General features: G+C 48.8%; 1 long non-coding RNA gene across 1 annotated transcript in view; it reads right to left on the bottom strand.

The window, feature by feature from the left end:
- Positions 1-3591: 3591 nt before the first annotated feature.
- LOC119965655 overlaps positions 3592-17855 on the bottom strand; it is a 57693-nt gene continuing 43429 nt past the window's right edge. Inside the window, exon 2 of the long non-coding RNA XR_005460596.1 lies at positions 3592-3896. This is a non-coding gene — a long non-coding RNA (uncharacterized LOC119965655). The remainder of the gene's footprint in view (positions 3897-17855) is intronic.

Genomic DNA, 17855 nt, shown 5'->3' with positions numbered 1-17855 from the left:
TCAGCACGCCGGTGAACCGCTCGATATATGGGTGTCGTTACAGTGGTTCTCCGCACCGGTCTGAGACCTCTCGATAGGCATCATTAGCCGTGACCTCAGCGGATCACCCCAGCCATCCAACAGCCACCACTTCACCCGAAGGGTGTCCTCGAAGGTGTTGGGCATCGGCGGGTTCATCAGGATGAAAGCGTTGGGCACGCTGCCTGGATACCTGGCGCAGGCGTGCACGATGAGCAGCCGGTGGTCGCACGCCAACTGCGCATTGATGGAGTGGAATCCCTTCGGATTGATGAAGGCACCCCCTAATGCAGCGGTACCCTTTGGGAGACATGCACCCTGTTGATCACTCCCTGGACCTGGGGCATGGCAACGATTGCAGTGAATCCCGCTGCCTGGGCAACCTAGTGGGCTCGGTCCACATTGAACCGGATATATCCGTGACGCCACGGATGCACCTGTGCACGGAGGTCTGGGAGATCTCAGGCAGGTCCCCACTCAGCGCACGGAAGAACCTATGGCATAACATTTCAGGGCGACCATCTCCTTGGTGGCCACTGGGAACAGAGATCCACCCCCACAGTTCCAGGTGCACCTTGACCTGGCACAGATGTCGCACAGACTCCCTGCTCAGCCACAGTTGTCGGTGACATCTTCTGTCTGACAGCTGCTCATACGGCAGGTGCTGCAGGTATACTGGAGGCCCGATGCCACACCTCCGTCCCACCTTCTCCTCAGCCTGCTGTGTGGCCAGCTCTCCATCATCACCCTCTCCTCTGGGGAAGGCTCCTGTTCTGCGGGGTCTTCCCCGAGCAGCTCCTGCTCCTGCAGCCTCAGTGCTGTCAGGGCTGCTTCGGTCAGTCAGATGCCAACCGCACCCGGCTGAACACCAAAATCCATTATCTGTGGGTGGGTGGGGGGGGGGGGGGGGGGGGGGGGGGTGAAGGGGGGAGGTTCAGCTACACGGTGGCCCTGGCCTGCACAACAGCCTCTGCCCCTGCATGTCCCCTTCCCCCACCATCCTTCCAATCTAGCACCACCACCACCCACCCCCCCCCCCCCCCCCCCCCCCCCGACACTCATCCCCCTCGCACTGTGCCCCTGGACCCACCAGTTCCTGGCACCGAGGGGCCGCATGCCCCGACACCCGCCCCTGCCAGCATTACGCTGTGCAGCCCAGTCCCGCGCCCTCCTGTGGGGTCTACCATTGGTGCCATCCTTGGGTGGGCCACGTGCTGCCCCACCAGCGGGGTGCCACTTGGTTGTGTGACAGGCACTGCATGCCACTGACCAGCACTATGTGTGCTGGCATAGGTGCGGGCACGGACTATGGCTGGAGATGGGCGAGAGGGCTGGGCTCCTATTGGGACTGTAACTGTAGTGTGCCATGGGTCTTCTGTGTGGTGCACGGATTGTGCCCGCTATCCGGAGAAGGATGGATGGGAGCAGGGGCCCAGTGGGCAGGCAAGTCTTGGTGATGGCTGGTGTTCCTGGGGGGTGGGCTGGCTGATGGTGCATCCGTCCTGGCCAGAGGGGGTGGGGGGGGAGCAATGTGCCAGGTAGGGTGGCAAGGAACACCCCACCCCGCTCGCACTGTGTGGGGCAGCGAGATGAATGGGTACACTGAGGGGTGCCAACACATGGTGGGCCATTAGCTGCGCTGGGCCAAGTGCGTCCTGATGATGGTTTGGCTGGGGTTTGGGGGTTCCTGGACGTTGGCCTGGATCACTGCGGGGTTGGTGGGGGTCACCCATATGGCTGGTGATGCTCTGCACGTTTACTGGACATGGTGGGCAATCAGTGGACTGTGCAGCCAGATGGCTACCCTGCAGGCCGCAGCAATGGTGGTCCGTGCCTGGGCACCTCTGTGGACAGCCCAAACCTACCACCCATCTCCTGGTTACACCCTGCTACCACCCCCCCCCCCCCACCCCCACCGGCCCTGGCAGGCACCACCATGTCAGCGGCACAACCACGGGTGCGCCTTTGAAAACATGTCTCACCTCCTCTCTCACCCTCAGCAGCCACGCCACCTGTCCCAATTCCCATTTTTAAATACTACAAGTGAATCCCACCCGGCATAGGCGAAGCATTGCAGGAGGCTGGGCACTCCCGGCCAGGCCCGTTGATGATATGCTGATGGCCGTTATTATACAATTAGCATGCCAACGCCGGTGCAGGGCGTGGATGACAGTCACGGCGTTATCGAGTTGCCGGAGCATGGCTGCTCGGTTTGGCACTGGGCGTGAACCTGTCTGGCTGACACGCGATACTCTGCCGGACTGCGATCCGTGATTCGTCCGTCACTGGATGAGGAATCCCGCCCACAATGTTTAGGCCTCAATTGCTTTCTGTGGTAGTGAAATGCTTGCAAATAATTAAGCAAAGTCTATTTAATCCAAATTGCACAACACACCAGTCACTTGGATCAAACTCCGGAACATAAAAAGAACACAAACAAAATCAAGTTTAGTTCAGTTCCCCTCCAAACCACTCACCATCCTGGCTCAGAAATATATCACTATTCCTTCACTGTCACTGGGTAATTAATGGGAGGAGCCAGGTCTGTCTGTAGTTTTGCAGTCAGTTTTTCAGATTTAAAGTTCAACAAGTTTTGCCAAATGTTGGGCAGGATTCGCTGTTCCCCTAACTGCATGTTTATCAGCTGCATGCCAGTCGCTGGTGGTGGGATTCTATACTCCGCCACTTGTTAATGGAGTTTCCCATAGAAGCCACCCCATACATCCGGGAAACCTGCAAGTAGGGGTGTGCTGTCAGCTGGAAAAGTGAATCACAACGGCTAGAGAATTCTGGCACTGTTAGGTCGAGCAGAAATGCACTAGACTTGTCCTTGAAAGGAATTGTCTCCAAAGGGCTACATAGCTAAGCAAGTAACCTGTATTGCTAACTCTATCTATATGTGGTATTTGAACTGTATTGGGCTGCTTCATTGGTATTAGTGGCGGGTGGCGATAATAGGTTAACATTTTCCTTTCCTTTTTTTGAAATAAATTTAGAGTACCCAAATTCATTTTTTCCAATTAAGGGGCAATTTAACGTGGCCAATCCACCTAGCCTGCACATCTTTGGGTTGTGGGGGCGAAACCCACGCAGACACGGGGAGAATGTGCAAACTTCACACGACAGTGACCCAGGGCCGGGATAGAACCTGGGACTTCGGCGCCGTTACATTTCCCTTTTCTTTAAGCACTCTTTTAACTTTGCATTGTGAAGCTATTTCTTTGATGTTAACGTGGTTAATTCTGTGTTTAAATTAAAGTTTGTTTCAACAGAAAAAATACGTATTGGTCCGAATCATCGATCCTGGGGGGGTGAAGTATCCTTTCCTCACAGTTTTTACCAACTGAAAAATGTGTTTGGGGTTCTTGTCCATTGTTGTAACGGAAGTTGGAGTCTGGTCCGGTATCCTAGCAACATGGCGGCTCACCATCACCCTCTCAAGGACAATGAATGGCTGGCCTTGCCAGGGGCACCCACATCCCATCAACGCATTTTTAAAAAAAGTTCTGAAGTATCTCAAGATTCGTGTTGCATATTTTGATCAGGTAAGAATTTTTAAATTGCATCTAAAGTTTTTTCAGATATTTATTGACAATACCACACAAACTATTCTTTTGTTGATGGGATTATTCAGATTTAACAGTTCGCTCTTCGAGAACCAATGGAAAACTCCCGGAGATGCAATGCTTGAAGGAACAGCCTCGGCTTCTTCAGCTGCTCAGTCATGGGATACACTGCCCTCTGGTGGCGTGAATTTTGGCTCAGGTGAAGCATTCCAACTGAAACTTAGGCAAGTCTCACTCACAAAACTCACTGAATAGTGTCGGCGAAATTTTAGGAAGTAAAATGCTGCAAATCCACTGCCGGTGTGTCAGTATCTAAAAACAAAGCAATGGATATCAACAGTTAAAGACAATCACTTCTATTTATATAGCGTAACTTAGTACTCCAAGGCACTTCACAGGAGCTTTTACAAACAGAATTTGACACTGAGCCACAGGGGATACAATAGGGTAGATGACCAAAGGCCTTGTCAAAGAGGTGAGTCTTGAAGGAGGAAAGAGAGGTAGAGACAGATAGGTGAAGGACGGAATTCCAGAGCTGGTGGGGCCCATGGCAACTAAAGGCACGGCCAGCAATTGTGGAGAGATTAAATTTAAGAGACCACAATTGGAGGAGCACAGATGTTTCAGAGTGTTGTGGGATTGGAGGAGATTGCAGAGATAGGGAGGGACAAGGCATAGAGGGATTTGAAAACAGGGATGAAGATTTCAAAATGGAAGCATCCTTGGAACAAATTGCCGTGCTGGTAGGTAGCTCTCAGTGAGGCAAGCAGTAAATTTAATAGTGCATTTGGATGATAGAGCTTCATGTCAATGTTCCAGCCAAAAGTCTCATGGAATCCTTGGTGGATTTGCCGACAACCGATGATATTTTCGTGTATGGAGTTTATGGAGCAAAGCCAAAAAGCGCAACATCAGAGACGACTAAAGGAAAAAACACAACAGAGACCCAATAAGGACAAAGTGCAAGTCACATTGACAGACGTTGTATATTATGGCCGTTCGAACGTTGGTGATAGCCTTGAACCAGATCCTAAGCCAAGCTGAATTATTTGAACTCTGAAGCGAGGGCAGATCAGAGGCTTGGGATAATCATTGGGCTTGTTGCCCCAGCTCCATGAAATTCACTGCTGGGTGGCAGAATCACTCCATTATTCAAAATTAAGGAAGATCTACAATCAGACTAAAAAGTACCTGGGCCTGCACCTGAAGTGCTCTAAGCTACAGGACTATGGACCGGGTGCCGGGAGGTGGGATCAGTAAGGACACGTGGGTGTCCACGGGCTGTCATGGACAAGATAGGCGGGATGGTCTCCTTCTGTGCGGCAACTTTTCTATTGATCCTATGTTCCAAATGGGTATGATATTGACACTATAGAATGGACCACAAATTGTACGCAACACCTAAATTTCATTTATTTTGCTTTCTCAAACCCACTTTGCTTTCTCAGTGTTCCTGACCCACTGGCCAATTGGATGTTGGGTGTCTTCACGGTATTGAATACATGCACATGCATGCACCCAATACTATAGGTCACAGTAGATATTGACCCATTGCATTACGACCCTGGACCAATGTAGGTCGCACATTGGACAGAAATACCAATATTTATTTCTAGTTTTGTAAGATTGTGAGGAAAGGATATCTCACTACAGGAGTCAATTCACTCAAAATAGGGATACGGTATATTAAAACAAACTTTATTACTAACACAGCGTGACTAGTTTTAGTATCACAAAGAAAGTGTCTTAGAATTATCCCTTAAACAAGACTTAATATTATAACAAAAACAATACCCTTTTGCTATCTCTACTTCCACTAAAACAACTCATCTCAGTTCAACATCCACTTTTAAATACAGTTAGCAGATCCAGGCCCACTTGCTGACGAGATGCTCTTTGAGGGTGTTTTAAGCAATTTAACTGAATCCTGTCAAAACAATGCAGAATCTCTGGCTGAAGTCTTCAGAAACTATCTTCATGGTGTTGTTGAAACATGGAAGTCTGGCAATATCTGGTCTGAGAGAAACATGAGAGGATACAGGGAAAGATCCCACGAAAGGTTAATAGCAGCTGCAAAGAGCAGGATTATAAAATGCATATTCTTTCTCACAAGCAGGCTTAGCAAACACACAGGATTCTTGTATTAAGCTAAAACCATGGCTCACACCTTCATTGAAAGTAACTATCTTAGGAAGCATCTGGAAAAGCATGGATGAGAGTTTCAATTGAATTAAGTGACGAATGTTTAAAACAGGCAGGTCTTTCAAGTTATAACGAAGTGGATTTTAGCATACAGCTAAAAGCAAAGGTTTCACACCTTCATTAAAATTAACTCTCTTAGTAAACAGCTGGAAAGGAAAGGATGAGGTTCAGTTGAATTTGGTGTCAATTCTAAGTGTGAAATTCTACTAATACCAAGTAAATTAAAAGAAAATTGGAGACAACCTGTCTACGAGAAACATAATTTAAAGTCAAAATCAAAGGCAAAGTTATGAGCTGGGGACAATTGGAAAATTAAACTATTGAAATCACAGATATTAAAAGTAACACCTCTATTGAAACCAAAGCATTTTTTGAATATCACAAAGGAACTTTGAACATCACAAAGGACAATGTAATCAGATCTGAGAGGTGAGGTTATGCCCAAAATGAGTAATTAGTTGTATTAGAATGTTTAGGTCAAAGATACTTTTTAACAATCAAAGTGAAATAAGTTAATTGACAATAAGGTAATAAAAACTTAATAATTGTTAGAAAGAGAATATAAACCCAGGGAGCAGAACCAGAGCAGAAGGGGAGGAGAACTCAGAGAGAGGAGAGAGGAGAGAAGCATATTCAGCTCTCACAGCCCGGTCATGGGAAAGATGAGACAAGCAGCCGAGCTTAAACAGCTATACATCTAAGGAAGACTAGAATTTAAACAGGAGTCAGAGTCAGCTGAGAGATAGCTAGCAGAGCCAGCTCTTATAGCTCAGTACATGGATCGACAAGACACAGCAACCAAGTTAACCAGCGAATACATCTCAAGAAGACCAGACTTTAAAGGAGATTGATTGTCAAGATGGGCCTGAAGGTCCCTTCAACCAACCAGCAGGATCCAGAAGCAAGATCGTTTTACCTATCTGTAAAGAAAGTGTTTTCAGCTTTTAAAAGAAAAAATATAATAAAATAACTTGAAAAAGTGGTTATTCCTAAAGTCTACTTTATTTACTTAGCAATGTAGGACCCAGGACATCGATGCTACTAAGTGGTAAGTAGATAAAATCTTCGGTGAAGGAATGGGTTATACCGGGGGATAACTTGAAAATACAGTTTGACCTGAATAGCACCCACCGAAGCCTGCATCGGAGTCAGGGGCGCGATTCTCCGCTTCTTACAAGTTAATCGCAGGGGACTCAGAGCAGTTTACGGCTATGTATTCAAGCATATGCAGAGAGAGCTAGTTCAACCGAATAGCTGATCTGAACGCTAATGTTTTCCGCAAAACTGCATTCTTTTATCATTCTTCGCACATGTATAGACATTGGCCGGGATTCTCCGGCCGCGTCCGCCCAGCGACCAGAGAATTCCGCCCGAGGTTAATGAACTTCTCCATTGCCTGCGTCTCGTCTGTGGCGTTCTTGTGGTGGGCGGGGTGGAAGAATCCAGCCCATTGATTAAATTTCAATCTGACATACGTAATGGGCGCGATACTCCAATGGCAGGCGCTGAAATCAGGAAAAGCAATTAGGCGGAGAATCGGTTCCAACGCCAAAATCGCGGCAGGCACTGATCTGACACCAGATCTCAATTCTCCGTCACCTCGACAGCAATGAAATGAAATGAAAATTGCTTATTGTCACAAGTAGGCTTCAAATAAAGTTACTGTGAAAAGCCCCTAGTCACCACATTCCGGCGCCTGTTCGGGGAGGCCGGTACAGGAATTGAACCGTGCTGCTGGCCTGCCTTGGTCTGCTTTCAAAGCCAGCAATTTAGCCCTGTGCTAAACCAGCCCGTTTGTGTTCCAGAATGGACTTACAGTAGGCACCGTTTGCATATCATTAGCAGGCCTGACCCGGTTGTCTCCGGGACCGCCGCGATTCTCCACCTCGGATGGGCCGAGTTCCCGGCGGCGTGGTTCACTTGTGCTTTTAAAAATTGTGAAACCGCCATGGTGGCTGCTAAGGGAGATGATGGGATGCCAAAAGTGTCCAACATACCCATAGTTTGCAAACAGTTGTGCCGTTGGCCAGGGGGGTTTTGCCAGGGCTTGGGGGGAGTAGCGGGGGTTGGCCAGGAGGTGGGCTGGGGGGTCGGCATGTACAGACACAGATCACCATTGCTGCAGCCGGCAAGGCAGCCATGCAGCTGTGCACACGACCAACAGCCCACTCTGAACTTAGTGCCACGGATCGCATACTTGTCCCCCCAGGACACCCCCCCAGCTGCAGCTTGTCAGCCTCCCGAGTGTCAATCATGGAGCCGGCGAATCATGCACCGTTTTTCATTGGAAACAAATGTGTTCCACGCGGCACCGGTGCTAGCCCCTTAATAGTAGCGCAATCAATCCAGGTTCTGGACCAGTTCTTCTATCGTGAAAGTCCACAAATTCTGCGCTGGCGTCAACACTTAGCTTCAGAAACAGAAAATCCCGCCCGACGATTTTAAGCAAAACAGGTACATCTTGTACCAGCCATGCACTTACGCCTACACCCTTTCCAAAGGCTTCTAGCTTATCTTGGTATGACTGTTGCCCGATGCCCGCACCACCTTCCTGACTTGAAAATATATCGTCGTTCCTTCACTGTCGCTGGGACAACAACCTGAAACTCCCCCCAACAGCACTGTGGGTGTACCTACACCTCAAGACTGCAGCTTTTCAAGAAGGTATTGCACAACCATCAATTTCTCGAAGGCAATTCAGGTTGGGCAATAAATGCTGGCCTAGCCAGCGACGCCCACATTCCATAAATTAATTTTTAAAATGTTAGAACCAACCCCTTACAGTGCACTTGTAGGGTTGGGTACCATTGATCCCTTTCCTCATATGCAGCTGACATCAGTGTGAGCCCAATACAAAGGAATTCTGCACAATTCAAAATGGAGGAATGAACAGGTGAAAAAAAAAGTTTTATCAAAATATATCAGAGTAAATGCCACCGTCTCTGCCCCTCACACCCTGATTTCTATACCCAGTCTCTCTCCAATACAAATTTCCCATGCCCTCCGATTGGTGAATAACCCCGATTCCCAGGGACCCTCTTCCGATTCCCGAAAGCTCTCTGATTTCTGGGGGCAGCCCCATCTGCTGAGTTCCCTCCTCCTGTTCCAGCCCCACCTCCACTATCACCTCTACGAACTCCTCAGCCTGCACCGCATTCAGCAAATAATCGGCAGCCATGCCATCAGCCACCTCGGCCCTAAGGTCCTGGGATTCTCTATCAAAGTATCTCCGCCTCTCTCTCCCTTCACAACAGCCCTGAATACCCATCCCTCCGGCCAGGATTCAGTCAATCATTCTAAATATCTCTTGCTTTGACTAAGTATGAGTTGTTGGCTGATTACGTTCTGAATTCTATGTAATTAACTATATTCGAAGAGCTATGTAAATGGGGGAATGTCATTGAGCAATATTGTCCCAGTTGTCTATTAGCAGGGCTGGGGGGGGGGGGGGAGGTGGGATGGTGGGGGGATACGGAAGTAGGTGACATGATCTGGCCACTGAAGAATCCTGCTTGAGACGCCATGAAGTCTGGAGTCTGTTAACAAGTCTTTAAAGTACATTTATGGAGCAGTCTCCATTCTAGGTCTTAACCCAAACGTCTCCATTTCCAGACTGACTCTGTCTTTGGGTCACATATTCACTTACATATTGTGTGTGTGTGGAGGGGTACTGTACTCAGTCGCACATTAACCCTTTACGTATAAGACCTGTTGTGTTCTGCGTTATGACCGTGGTAATGATATACAATTAACACTCGTTCTTTAACTAGAAAACTGATTTATTAACAAGCATGTGGAAAGATAACTAATGAACTAGAATACAGACGATGGCTACCAAATGAATTCAGTGACTTCTCCTGGAGCTACTCTAAGTGGGACTATTCTCTTGTATGGCTTACTACCAACTTGCGGGTTTCTCGAGTCATATGATAGACCTCTATCGTCCCTTGCTGCTCGGAGGTCGTATGGATAACGGTATAAACAACTATATAGATTGATGTGTAAATGCATATCACCACAAGACCCTTCTACTACATAAGATCCCAGCTGTGCTGGGAGAGAGCCTTTAAGTCAGTTTTTTTCAAACTTTTTTGCACGGGACCCATTTTTACCAACTGGCCATCCTGCAGGACCCACAGCAGCCAACCTTTGTGACCCCTGTTTTCACTTACCTTTAATGTGACTGGTGAGCCTGCTTGGTCCTCACAATCTCAATTACTTTGTCATTCGCTGTTACATTTCTGCTAGGGACTTCAGCTGATGATTTAAGATTTCCTAGTATCCATTGAAAACAGTCAAAAGGTTTGTCCTCAAACCTGCCATGCTTAGAGTGATAAGGGACGGGATTCCCTGAGGCTCCGCGCTGCAATCGACACAGTCCGCAGCCGCCCTGGTGGGGGGGGCATGGAGATCCGTCATGGGTTGGCATCCAGGACGGCCAGGCTCGCGATCGGGGGCCACCGATCGGTGGGTGCGCGCCAACTCGGGGAGGGCCTATATTGTGGGGACTGGTCTGCGGTGTGGGTCCGCCGCAGGCCGCCTCCGCGCGTGGACCCCCAGCCAGAATTGCAGGGTCCTGTATGTGGTGATACAACCATTGTAGATATGTGTGTTTGCAGTAGGGGATGTATGGCCGTACCTGTAATACAGGTTTCTCCGGTAAGCCCCTGCTGGCTAGCTCCGCCCACAGGGAGCTTGTGTATAAATATGAGCTAGCTTCACTGAGATACTATTCTACAGCTGCCGCCGGAGGAATAGCATCTCACAGCAATAAAGCCTCTCTTGTACTTCACTCGAGTCTTTGCGTACAATTGTTAGCGCCACACCGTATCGGCAGCCAGAGCTGAGAATATTACTCCGGGACCCTGCTAGCCCGTTTCAGGTAAGTGACTCACTCTGGACTTTCTCCAAGGACCGGAGAATCACCGTCAATCGTACGCGCGGTCGACACAGTCCGCAGCTTCCCTGGTGGGGGGGATGGGGGGATCCATCATGGGTTGGCCACAAGGACAGCCAGGCTCGCGATCAGGGGCCACCGATCGGCAGGTGAGCACCATCTCGTGGAGGGCCTATATTGTGGGGACCGGTCTGTGGTGTGGGTCTGCCGCAGGCATGTGTGTACCCCCAGCCGGAATTGCAGGGTCCTGCATCGGCAGTCGGAGATGAGAGGACTACTCCGGGGCCCTGCTAGCCCGTTTCAGGTAAGTGACTCACTCTGGACTTTCGCCAGGAAAGTCCAGAGTGATTCACCCCCGTTTTCTCGCGGGCGTGGGGACATAGCCCCATTATCAGAGAATTCCGCCCTTAATCTTTCATTTACCAGTGCTTCCCTGCATATAACACACATTGGCTTTGCATCCTGATATGCATTGGCACAACTAATAAACTTCAATGACTTTGGCCAGGCCTTTGAGATTGGCCAATTAGAATACGGGTTCCCTGATTAGTATATAACAGGGAGTGTCAAATCCTCTGCACTCCCGGTGTAGACAGCAGACTGAATGGTCACGGTTGTTCAGCTGTTGGGTTTGTAAATAAAAGGAATTCTGGTGACGGGACTTCTGCCTTTGTGGACTTATTACATGAACCCATACCTCAAGAAATCATCTTTCTACTGATTTGTTCCTGATTTCAATTTCTTCTCCATGGATTGTTCACCAGAGGCCCTGGAGCTCACGCCAGCACTGAGGCAGCTACAAAATGGAGGAATCTCTCTCCCACTTCCAGAGCACATGAGGTCAGTGTTCGTGATCTGCTCCATGTCACCGCTTCTAGTTTGAAAAGCCAGTAATGGCCATTGCTCACTTCTTCCTGTGAATGGGAATGCAACGATTGATGGCCCCGTGACACTCCTGACACCTGCCCGTGACCCACTCTCAGTCATCATAGAATCATAGAATTTACAGTGCAGAAGGAGGCCACCGGCCCTTACAGAGAGCACCCCGGTAACCCCACTTAACATTTTTTGGACACTAAGGGCAATTTAGCATAGCCAATCCACCTAACCTGCACGTCTTTGGGCTGTGGGAGGAAACCGGAGCACCCGGAGGAAACCCACGCAGACACGGGGTGAAGGTGCAGACTCCGCACAGACAGTGACCCAAGCCGGGATCGAACCTGGGACCCTGGTGCTGTGAAGCCACAATGCTAACCACTGTGCGACCATGCTGTCCCTGTCATGATCCTGAGGTTGAAAATGACTGCTTCCGTGGCTGCTAATTACCCACTCTTAAGGCCTTAAATGGCCTACGACTGCTAGCTTGCCAACTACACTGTCGTGGTAAAACACCAATGTATTAGGCAACGGGCACAGTGCCCTCCCCTCCCCCACCATGCCAAATACCATTTTACCTGCCAGCCCACCAGTGGAGGGAAGGGCAGAGCATAAAGTCCAGCCGCAATGCTCATTCTATACATAAAACTAATCTGTCGTTATATTCACAAACATTTATTTCACTAAGACACAGGCAAAACCGATTCCTGGCCTCAGATCTCCATGAAGCAGCTGTGTCATAAACCAAACTTCTGTCACTTTACTTTCCTTACCCCTGTAAGTAAGTTGTTAGCTTGATTCCACATTACATGTAACAGATGGGTTCTTATCTCCGTGACATTAATTTTCATTGGGGTTGCCCATCTGCTTTTTCAGAATTTGGTGGTAGGGCTCCCTCTGCTGGGGAGGAAGTGTATTTATGTTGTGATGTTTGATCACAAAGCTGACAATAATGAAATCAGGAAATGCGATTGGGCGGAGAATAGCTTCCGTCGCCAAAATCTGACGCTAAATTGGGATTCTCCATCACCTCGCAAACGGCATCAATGCAACGCACGCTGCGCATAGTTTAAACAGCGTTGGCATCTCATTAGTGGGCCCACTCGCGATTCTCCTCCTCCGGTGGGCCAAGTTCCTGAAGGCGCGGTCTATTTGTGCTTTGAAAAACGATGAACCTGGCGTGGTGGCTGCTGAGAGAGAGAGAGGAGGTAGGACACAGAGAGGGCCGGCTGTGGGCTGTCCACGGGACTGGGGTGGTGTCGAGGCACCAACCGGCATTACGGCGGCCATCTTGTTGACCGCCCACTGACCGCCCACCCTGGCCCCTGGTACTACACAGTGACACCAGCCGTAAGGGTGCCCCCATCCCTGCAGCCCACCCCACCCCCTCGCCACAGCAACCACTGCCCCAATCTCCCCACCCAACCGGCTGCCACCCACCGGCAGACCACCCAGGGCATGCGGTGTCGGTCTGGGTGGCACACACACGGCCTCGCCAAAGGTGACCGCCACCCCCAACCACTCACCATGGCGGGTTCCCTGTCGGTGGGATGGGCAAGCCACACAAAAAATACTGTAGATACCGGCGGGAATAGGAGGTCACGCCAGCGTCCAATGGCGACCTTCCTCTGCCGCTGACAAACAAGCTGTGGGGAGGGGTGGAGGTGGTGGGGGTCAGAAAGTCCAGCCCTTAACCTTGTACCCGTGGCCCCCCCACCCTTGTCTCCTCAGCAACTGGAAACTATTTTCCCCTGTTGACACTGCCCCAACCTTCATATTTGTAAACATAGAAGCCTAGAATCATAGAATGGTTTCAGCACAGCAGGGGGCAGTTCATCTCGAGCTACTCCACTATACCTTTCCCAGGAGAATTGCCCTCCACAATCCCGGGCAGTGCATTCCTGACCTGAAACATTGAATGCGTGTAAAGCGGATTTTCTTCACGGGGGTCATTGCTTTGTGCAGTATAAAGAGTTCATATGTTCAATATGTAAATAGGCAGTTTACAGCATGAGTGATGTGAGCTGGGTACTCGGCAGAATTTTATAAGGAATTTACAGCGGAACTGGCACCACATCTGTCGGGGGCGTTTCATCAATCACTGGAGTAGGGGGAGTTGCCGGAGACGATGAAGCAGGCAGTAATCACACTAATCCCAAAAAAAGGGAAGGATCCGGTGGAATGTGGGTCGTATAGACCCATATCGCTATTGATCACGGATGTGGCTAAGTTGTTGGCGGGGAGGATGGAGGATTGTGTCCCGGGAGTGGTTGCAGAAGATCAAACAGACTTTGTGAAGGGCAGGCAGCTGTTGAATGTGGTGATGAATCCATCGAGAGCTCTGGTACTGGAGGTGGTGGTGTCCATGGACGCGGAGAAAGCATTTGATCGGGTGGAATGCCTGTACTTGTTCGAAGTTTTGGGAAGGGGTTTGGGCCGAGATTTGTGGCATGGGTGCAGTTGCTGTATGTGGCGCCAAGAGCGAGGGTGAGGATGAATGTTATGAGCTCACAAAGCTTTGACTTACACAGGGGTACGAGGTAGGGGTGCCCGCTGTCGCCGCTGCTGTTTGCGCTGGCCATAGAGCCACATAGAGCCGGATCAGTGGTCCCTGATCGCGGGCCAGGCCCAGATCCCCCCGCGCCCCCCCCCCCCCCCCCCCCCGAGGACTCCGCAGGCCGCACGCAGAGCAAGGTCCCGCCGGTACGGATCTGGTTTGATTTATGCCGGCGGGACCAGCCGAAAACTGCTGGCCACACGGCCCATCGCCGAGCGGAGAATCACCGGGGGGCCGCTGCCAACGGCCCCCGACCGTCACGACGCGATTCCCACCCCCGCCGAAAAACCGGCGCCGGAGAATCCCACCCCATGGGTTTGAGCCGGGGGGGATCGATAGTGTATACAGGAGGGGGAGGGAAGTGGGGCTGGTCAAGGTGAGGGATTTGTATTTGGAGGAAGGGTTCGCCAGTCTGGAGGAGCTAAGGGAGAGGGTAGAGCTGCCAAGGGGTAGTCAGTTCAGGTATCTGCAGGTTAGGGACTTTGCACAAAATGAGTGGGTTCTTTCAGGGGGTAGCAGATGAGTGTGAGAGGCGTGGACGGGGGCCAGCGAATCATGGGCACATGTTTTGGGGTTGTGAAAAATTAGCAAGATTCTTGGCGGGAGTGTTTGATGTCTTAGCCAGGATAGTGGAGGAGGGAGTGGACCCGGGCCCTTTGGTGGCGATATTTGGGGTTCCAGAGAAGCCGGAGCTCATGGAGAGGAGGAAGGCCGATGTCTTGGCCTTTGCCTCTCTCATTGCACGGTGACGAATTTTGCTGGAGTGGCGGTCGGCATCGCCACCGGGGGGTAGCAGCCTGGTTGGGTGACCTGTACGACTTCCTGCGGTTAGAGAAGATAAAGTATGAGTTAACGGGCTCAGCAGGGGAGTTTGAGAAAAGGTGGGGGATGTCTGTGACCGTGTTTGAGGAGCTGTTTGTCATGGGGGTGGGGGGGGGAGGTGTGGGGGGGCGGCGGGGTTGGGGGGGGTTGATGGGGGGGGGGGGAGTGAAAAAGGAGAAAAATCTGTACAAACTGTATAGTTCATTGTTGGGAAGAATGTTTCCCGGGGTGTTTATTTGCTGTTACCTACTTTGGTATAAGTTTGAATAAAATGCGTTTTTTAAAAAAGAGTAATGTAAGCTCACATAACAACAGGGGATAGTTGCATGTGAAACCTCGAGCTTCTCCTGCTCTGCTTTTTAACTCTATCAAGTTCAAGAGGGAACATGGAGAACTTGAATCCGATACATCCTTCCAGTGAGCGGAGAGCATGATCAGAGAGACTGGTGAAACCACCACTACTGTGAATACCTACAGTGCAGAAGGAGGCCATTCGGCTCATCGAGTCTACACTGACCCTCTGAAAGAGTACCCCACCGAGGCCAACCCCCCGCCCTATTCCTGTCACCCCATAATCCCACCTAACCTTTGACACTAAGGGACAATTTAGGACAGTGATCAAGGCAGAAACTTTGCAGGAAAGGTGTGGGATAATGTAAATAATACATTAAATTGAGTCACAGCCAGCAATTTTCTATAGTTAAAAGTGATAGGTAAAAGATCGCTGTTTAGCATTAAACCCCAAGTCTAATAAATACCATTTTAAAACTCACTCATAACCTCAGGTCATTTCAAACCACATATATTCAGCATGCAAAACATAGCTTCAACAGAACACAGAAACAGATAGATTATAACAGCATTCTTATTCAAAGAACAAATACATTTGCAAGATAATATGACACTAAGCAGTCCAATGACAGGGCAGCTCCATGGCAACAGCATAGCAATGGTACAGTAACCAAAAGGAGCCATTGTCCTAACAGTCAAGTCAGCAAGAATCCAGTTTAAGCCGTTTGCGACAACGGCACCAAATCGCATTCCAGAACACATGAAATGTTTCATAAATGAATTCTTATAAGTTAATGTTGCACATTAAAGACAGACAGCTAACTGTCAAATCAAACTTATTTGATTCTAACCCAAACCGATTAGAATTACATAGGGGTATAGCTAGATGGCTAAAGACAGATATGATTTAGTATAACCGTAATAGATCGTACAGCCATTTTTATCCGGATCATTCTATATTCTTTGATCTAAGCTATTCGCTGTCTCTATCTTTCATACTTTCACTTTCTAACTCTAACTCTCAAAGTAAATGCAAGCTGTTTTGCCGTAAGCAAGAAAATCATTTCTGTATTATTTGGAAGTTATATTGTCTGCAAAATTGCTTCTCTTTGAGTCCTTTTGCTAGCTGGACTTATTAGCGAAAAAGATTCAAATGATTCTCAATTGTAATCGATAGAGACAAATAAACCAATTCTTATTTGCACCCGAGAAGTGTTAACTCAAATTTCTACTGAGTTTTAGTGTTCGCAAGTGCCACTAGATCCGCATGGCAGATCACTACAACTGGCGTAGTTCGGCAAAAAGGGGAGGAGCCAGCCAGGAAGAAATCAGAAGACCAAAGAAAGACCAGAAGGATGGAAGACCCAAAGAAAAACGGCTAGACTGGGGTAAGAAACATCTTTTTCACCCTTTACAAGTCTTAAAGCCGCATCAAGCAGTGCTTCGACCCCTTAGAAAGGACTTTTTTATAGACTGCGTTAATTCGATCGGGTCCCGGTCCTTGAAACCAACAATAAAACGGGACTGGAAAAATAGTCACGGTAGTGTACACAGATTACACATAGTTGACGAACAAAAGATTGGGCGTGAGGCCGAGTTTATGGCGGACATGACTCCTAAAATAGATTCAGGACCTTCAAATGGTAGAGAACTACTTCCCACAATGTCCAAGGGAGGTCTTGCTGTACCGGATGTCTCTATTGACGATATATTGGATGATCTTAGATCTTTGATTTGTAGACAATTTGGACTGTCTGAAGTTGCCACAAAAATTGAGTCAAAATATGATATCCCCAAAGGGCAGTGGTCCCTTGTTAATACCAAGAAGGCATGGGGGAAATAAACCACACGCTTAAATAGGGGAGAATGTGCAAAATGGTCTCTTGCAATAATGGCACAGCTTCGCAGACAATAACTGTTAAAAATAAAAGTGATCATGACCTTAAGTCCACAAAAGATCAACTAGCCGCAGTTGTTGAGGAATTACAAGATGCAAAATCTAAACTTGAGCATTATGATCAGATTAAAACTTTATTGGAGAACAAAACCTCTGAAGTCCAGCAACAATCTTTTCAAATTGGAGAATTGCAACGTAAAATTGTTGAATCAGAGGCAAAACACCGACAGTTACAAACAGAAACTGAGCGAATCAAAAGTCAAAATTGCAATTTCATCGAGGAAAGATGTGTTTGGGAAGGGGAAATGAGCAATTTAAAAGGACACTGCAAAATACCGACAGACAAATTAACAGCTCAAAAGCCTTCAAATCGCTGAACACTCCAAAGCAAACAGCGCCACCAACGGGGACGAGTTGAAATGATTTTAACTAAGACCCGAGGTGTACCAGTGATAACTAAACCAAATCCTACATTATTGCAAGCTGCTACTGACATGAAAACAATGAATGCACTGATCGAAGTTCCACAGGGGGAGTGTGGAAGTGGGGGCTTAATTGGGCCCTTGCAGATTCAATGGGCCGAATGGCCTCCTTCTGCACTGTATGTTCTATGTACTATATTGCTGTAGGACTCTTGGAGGAAACTTTATCAGATTTTCTACAGTCGAGCAAAGATTTAACGCTCTCAACAGTTGTGCAGTAATCAGGGCTGCCAGAAGTAGGAGCACG

This window comes from Scyliorhinus canicula, chromosome 5 (genome assembly GCF_902713615.1).
Source record: "Scyliorhinus canicula chromosome 5, sScyCan1.1, whole genome shotgun sequence".
NCBI classification, from domain to species: Eukaryota; Metazoa; Chordata; class Chondrichthyes; order Carcharhiniformes; family Scyliorhinidae; genus Scyliorhinus; species Scyliorhinus canicula.
The sequence above is the reverse complement of the archived record's forward strand: the minus strand, read 5'-3'. Positions and strand labels throughout refer to the sequence as shown.